Below are 7,577 nucleotides of genomic sequence, written 5' to 3'. Positions count from 1 at the left end.
TATCGTCTCGGCTGACCTCGGAGAAGCCCCCCCTTCCCTTTAGAGAAATCACCTCTATTCTCGAGATGAGTAACTACTCCGCGTTTGATACCAATAAAATTCAGAGACTGCTCTGTGGTGCGAGTAACTTCTCCAAATTTGTGGAACAAGCTCAGTAGGTGACTCCTTAAGAAACATGGCCGAGTACATGATTGTTTTGCAGTGTATAAAAACTTATAAACTGCAAACGGTGATTACAAAAAAAAAAAAAAAAAAAAAAAAAAAAACTTTATAGGTTCAAGAAAGAAAATGTACAGTGGTTAGCACAACATTTTTTAGGAGAATCATCCGAAACTCGAGATGGCGCAATAAGTAGTGACGAAAAGATGCTTTTTTTTTTTTTTTTTCGTTACGTGAGTGATCCGGGATTCCAGGTCGGAATGTCAGAAGATTATGGTGTGGCTCAAAGTACTGTTGAGTTGATTTTGAGTTTAACGTCCCTTTCAGCAGCGAGGCTATATGACACGGGACCTACTGATTAACGTTAATCCGATCCACATGAGATCCCGCAGCGAATCAAACCCGGGTCTCCCACACCAAAGGCGCGTACGCTAACTCAAAGTACTGTGTCTATGACTATTATAAGTGTAATAAATGCGATTATTACGAAATCTGAAAGCTCGATTAAGTTTCCGGCGAATGTGCGTAATATGCAAGCAGCAAGGGCAGAGTAGAAGAGAACAATATACATTTCCGGATGCTATCGGAGCACTTGACTGTACACACGTGGCACTGAAGAAACCTAGTATCTTTTGGAGACTAATACGTTAATAGGAAGGGGGTATACATGTGTATGTATTTTGTTTATGTCAAGGGAGAAGGGAACACGTGTGGTGTGTAAAACATATTCAGCTGGACGTACTTTATGACGTAACTGGCTGGACTTTTTTCTTTTTTAAAAGAAACAAAGAGGCCAAGTGTCTGATTTCATTCTTAAAGCCAAACAATCTACGAAGACCTTGGACAACACGTGATATGCGCTTGTCGTCTTAATCTTGATATTGCTGGATTCGAATCAGCATCCATCAGCTTCAATAGGTTAGTTCCCATGGTTTCAGCATTACTTTCTTGTTTCCCGTTTTTTTCAAATCAGTTTTTTCTTTCTTTCTTTCTTTTTTCTTTTTTTTATTTGTTTTATTCTCGCTCGAATATTAAAAACATTCTTTTGGATTTGTGTCTCAGTCGTTGGTGTATTAGATATTTCGTTGCATTTCACTGTAATTGCTTTCAAAGCTTCGGCTTTCCTTCGTTTACTTTCTGGTGGCTGTGACTTCGAAAGTACCACTGAAAACTCTTTTATAATAGCCACAAATGCACTTTAATTGAAACTACCGTTGCTACTTGCCCCTTACATGGCGTTTAGGATACTGCGCCATAGGTTAACCACAACGAAATGACTACGCGACGGATGGGAGAAATGAGTAATCACTCCTTTTATTGACACGACTCACTGCTACACGCAGAGGAAACGCGAGGAAACGTTCATAAATCTGGAGCAGTCTCGACCTGGCTTGTTTTATTGATACGAAATTGAGGGAGGAGATTACTGCAGGTGTAGTTACTCCGATTCTTGAGCACGACTTCTCAGGAGTAGTTACTCATTTTTATTGATATCACCCAATATCACTTGATCTTACCACGATTAAATGGGGCTAATTTTCTGCTTTAAAAATTTCAGTATAAGACATTTTATGCTTGATATTTCTCTTTATTGTATGACTTTAGGACGTATATTTATATTAGCAAGAATAATGCCAATAGCAACCAATTTAAACAGACAGGATAAGTTCTTCCCTAAAAATAATAATAAAAAAAAAAAAAAAAACTGAATATTCCAAGCGATTTATTTCGGATGTTATTTCCTATCCATTGTTAGAACAAAGGCAATAGGGTTTTAAAAATAGGTTTAGAAGTATTAATAAAGAAAACAAAAGGAAAGCTATAAATAGTAAATTTAAAATAAATTAATAAATTAAAAGTGGAATATCTGCAAATCACTTAAATGCTCACTGTTACGATCAATTTGTTTAACATCCTCTAAAATTAGGCATTCTTAGGTATTATTTTGATTCGGTTTCGTATGTTGAAGAATATTTCACATTGCACGAAAAAAAGTAGCTTTCATATCCTTACCAAAATCAATAAGCCTGGTATAACTGACCTATTTGCAGGATGGCAAAGCACAATATGTCATTTCGCCATTTTCTGCTTTTCGCTCCGGTAGTTCGTCATAGCGAGATGTATATGGTAAAAAAAATAAATAAATAAATAAATAAAAAAAAATAAAAATAAAAAATAAAAAAATAATGGCACAATTTTAAAAAAAATCTCTATTTAATAGTAAATATATATTTCGTTTTCACCAGTGAACTGAAATTATTTTAAACTTAATTCATAATGTTGAAATTTGCTTGTCTGTACAGATGTACATACGTTTTACCATTTTCGTACAGATATATCTTACAGTTTACATTTGAATATCAGATCCTTTATAGGTGCGAATTGTATAACACACAAAGGGTGAAAATGTGACTATCTGGATCGGGACTCCAACTCGGGACCTCCGGCATACTGTGCCGATGCGTTAATCACTACACGTAGTGGTTAACGCATCGGCACGGTATGCCGGAGGTCTCGGGTTCGAATTCCGATCCAGTCAGCCACCTTTTCACTCTGTGCGGTAACGATATCTTAGCTTATGATTCTTATATTGTCACTTAAACCGAAAGAGAGATATAATTAATTAAAGTCAATAATCATAGAAGAAATGGTAGGATAAGAATATAGGAGGAAATCTAAGAACCTCGAGAAAACCAACGGAAACATTATTAACCACACTGGAAACTCACATGACCTGGAATCGAACCATTGATCTCTTACATCCAAGATGAACACTGCAATACTAAACCACCTTGCCTTTTGTACCAAAATTAGTTGAAGAAATGAGTCTCAAAGTATGCATATGAAATCAATTACATACAACAAAATAGTAAAACATCACACATATTAAAAAAAAAAAAAAATTCCTTGTAAGTGCTTTCGCCAAATAATTTATCAGACAGGAAAGGCAAGAAGTGTTAGAGAAAAGAAAAAAAATTACAGAAGAGAGAAGTACCTGTGAAGCATTCAGGTTGGTTCCGTATTGGAATACAGAGTCATGTGATAGTAATATCAGGCTGAAAATAGGAAGAGGTTAATGGAAGAGGGTAAATCTAATAAGACAAGTGGGTTGGCAAGAGTGCAAGTGAGCACAGGAATGATAATATAAATGAGAAAAAAATTATGTACATACAATATAAGGAAAGCAATTTCAGCATATACAGCCAGATTGTAAATGGCTTACCTGGTTTTAAAGTAAAATATGTCGAAAACTATTAACGCAATACCTTTGTGCTAATGATGAAACAATGGAACACATTTGACAGTTTAATTTCTCGTATTCCTAGTTTTTGCATCTGACGACAGATGTCACCACAATTCTAGTTTTCTTCAAAATGGCGTCTATCCAGGAGAAGGCATTTTATGTTTTGAAATAGAAGAAGTGTTTTTCCGTTTGTTACCGTACATCGCGTACTCCGTAGACAGTTTTCAACTCTACCGCCAAGTTGCCAAAGTATCCTGAGATGGTGTAGGCAGCTTATGTACATTGGCTGCATGTGAAAAGTAAAAGCACAGAACCTCCAAGCATTTCTGATAAAATAGTGGAGCGAGTTAGGGCGAGTATCATACGTAGCTCACAGAAGTCAACATGACGCACCAGTCTCGAATTTGATATTCCACAACCAATTGACTGGAAGATTTTGCGAACCCAGTTACGACTGAAACCGTGAAACCTTATCGCACACAGTTTTTGTACATGTCACAACGAGACGATCTTGTGAAACGATATGGATTTTGTAATTCTATACAGAACGTTATCGAGGACGATGGTTTTCTTGATTTTCTGCCTATAAGTGACGAGGAGGCATTCCATTGGAGTGGAAGATTAATTGCCATAATGTTGGTATTTGGGATATTGAATAACATCAACGAGATTCCTACTTGAACGAACAGTTCCTATGCTATTTTTTGCACGGTGCTCTGAAGATGAGTTAGCGCTTATCCCATAATCTCCTAGATCTTCCGATTTCATAGTTTGTGATTTTTTTTCTTTCTTTCTTTGGGAGCATGTGAAAGACACACTGGATGTGCCTCCACTACCAACAATTTTAGTTGAGTATCGGGTTAGAATTACAGCTGCATTTATGATCATTAGTAAGGTTATCAAAAGGGACTGTGGGCGAACTATACCTTGCATAGATGGGTGTCGTCTGACGAAATGAAAGTACATCAAACATTTGTAGCAGTATGTATAAAACTTGGACAGTACCTGTATATTTTGATTCGATATTGTGCGTGTTATTTTTTTTAATTTTATTATATATATATATATATATATATATATATATATATATATATATATATATATATATATATATATATATATATTGTAGTACAAACCTTTAATCCGATGAATAATATAAAATCACTCTGTACAGTACATTATACACCAATAATATTACGCTTACGGTCTCAGCGCCCTTTAAGAGTTCTTAAACACAGGTCCCGAACCTTAAAAATACACAATACAATTTCCAATCCAACTTGCCCAGTTTGTCCTAACCATAGACAATTTCAAATTTAAAAATAACCACTATCTTTATATATATATATATATATATATATATAGAAAAGGGTATATGTGTACGTGTGTGTGTACGTTTCAGTAACTCCGGAATGTATGGAGCAATTTTAAACAAACTTGATAAACATACGACTTTCAATCTGGATAAAAGTACTGTGGGAGTAAGACACCCCAAGAGGTGGGAGTTGTAAGGAGTGACATGAAAAAATAATGCAGAACGACTGAAATCAGTGTGCAATCCATACTTTTCGCGGTCACTGAAATAAATAGTGACGCTACCAATGCCGTTTGAGTGCAAGTTCGTCCGCATCGGCAGAGGGTGGGGTGGGTGTGAGAAACAACATGTCAAAAAGATTAAGATTTGTGTCGAATACATAGTTTCTGGGATCGGGAGAACATTTGACCCGTTTGAAATGACTTTTGTAAGATAGTTAGTACCCACTTCAACATGGGCCTTTTAATTATATCGATTTGATTAAACCTGTATTCGGTGGCGATAGGGCGTTTCAATATTTGTGCTAAAAATAAAGTATCTTCTGTATTTTTATCGTTACACTTTCGTTAAAATAAATATTCTGAGGAGAAGATGATTCAAATATTTACCATAAATCTATTCATCCCGTGCGAATAACGGGCATTTCGGCTTGTCTTCAAATAAAAGGCACTGCCATGGCATCTTCTTGTGGATATCTTCGAGAAACAGAAACTTCACTCATCACATTTTACTCACCATGTCTTGTAACTCCGACTTATAGACATTTTCGTAACACTGAATATTTTCTTAATTATTCAGACGCCTCTTCATTATTTATTTCTCTCATTCTTTATTTTGAAACTTTGCATAAACCTCATTCTCCCCATGTGAGTCAGGCGGCATAAGAAGTGACATGAGTTACCGTTCGTTATTTATTTAACTTACAACGTGTTTCAAAAAGAATCACCTGATTTTGGACGGTAATAATTACGGAACATGGGATGTGACGGCAACGAAATGAGTGTTATTTGAATGGGAGTGGCCTAGAGTTTCAAAAAATTGCCGTTAGATGTCAGTCAATGAATCTTCTCGCTTTGCAGTCAATCAGAAGTAAGATGACATGCGCTCAACAGAGGGCGTTTTGTGTGCTGCAATTTACAAAAACTGAGTCAGTGATTTCGGTCCAGCGTGCTTTTCGTCGGCGTTTTGGCATTGATCCGTAGTGTATTCATCCGATCTTTAACTCCTGACATAGAAGAAGTGAACAACAGAATAACAGCCGCCATAACTGCTGTAAACGCAAATACATTGTGTAAAGTTTATGGTGAATTTAACTATCATCTACATGTTGTTCCTGCTGCTTGTAATGAACATATAGAGCATTTGTAATAGCGTAGCTAAAACTTGAAGATTTTGTGAGTATTTTGCAATTTATTCCATTTTTGTAGTATGCTTTAATCAATATATAGACTTTTAAAATCATGTCATTCTTTTTGAAACACCCTGTATTTCCTTACCTTGACATTGCACATACCTTATTCTTCTTGTGCATGTCAGCAGGCCTACAAATTGATAGGTGCAGGAACGCCCAACCCGCTGCTCTTCGTCAGCTATTTTACTGATTCCTCTATTTTCAATGAAGGCGTGGGGAGGGGAACGTCGGCGGCATGGAGAGTGAGGTATAGGGTTGGAATGAGGATGACATTACGGATTTTTATCATTGCACTTTCGTTGAAATGCGTATGCTGAGGAAGGAGTGCATAAACTTTCCATAAACCAATTTTCTCGCTGCGAGGATGGAACACTTCAGCTAGTAATATAAATACATTCATACCTAAATAAAATGTTAATTACTTCCTTCTAGACCAGCGTTTCCCAACCTTTTTTAACTTGCAGCACACTTATTATTTGTAAATATAAAACACAGTGGCATTTTTTCTGTGATTATTGATCTCCTTCTCACAGAGAAGAAAGCTCTAACACTGTTCTTTCCCCGTGGCAAATCATTATGCTTATTTTTCATTCTAATTTAAAACAGTTGCAATGAAAAATTGGACTCAGGTTTTTAAAAATACGCTTTCTTTTTAAAAACTGTATCCAACCTTTTACTAAAAAGGAAGATCACTAAATAACGAACGAACGAACAAATCTCTCTTACTTTTAAAACACAAACGTAGGTAATTTGTCGAAAGGATTGAATGATATTTTAAATTTTCAAGTTACGAAATAGTCTGCAACAATAAAGAAGCCATAATAGTCATAACAATGACGACAAGTACTTTTTTCAACATTAAAAATGTACAGAAAAGTAACACGGTATGAAACTTAAAATTGTAGATTCACAGTAGAGGTTCATAGTAATGTGAAATACAAATATACATTTTTCCCTAGGTTTTGCAATTTGATTGCTATAAAATTAATAATTTTGTTTCGATTCCTCGCAGCACACCAGCGGCTCATTCACGGCACACCGGTTGAGAAACGCTGTTCTAGACAAACAGGTTCCTGTTACTTGGATATTTGCAAATGTTAAACTCCCATGTCATATGCACTTGCAAGTACATAATAAATTTCCGAAATTTCCTTAACTTAAATACAAAAAAGAAACTGATTTGACAAAATTTGCTGCTTCCCGAAACTTGCCGCCCCAGGCCATGGCCCATGTGTGAATACAGACCTAACTGTACGTATAGAAAGTTTCCAGCATGCAAGATGTGAAACCATCGATAAAAAGTCCTCAGCTGGCGAAAAATCAGGTGAACGCACTAGATAAGAAAGCAGTGGAACATTGTATCCATCCAGGAAGTGCAGGACGGTTTCTGCTACAAGTAGTCGCCTGTTATCCGTTTGGAGAGTGTGAGGCTTCATGTAGGACCTGCA

Source organism: Thermobia domestica, chromosome 6 (genome assembly GCF_964235325.1).
Source record: "Thermobia domestica chromosome 6, izTheDome1.hap1.1, whole genome shotgun sequence".
Lineage (NCBI taxonomy): Eukaryota > Metazoa > Arthropoda > Insecta > Zygentoma > Lepismatidae > Thermobia > Thermobia domestica.
This window is presented reverse-complemented; position numbering follows the sequence as displayed.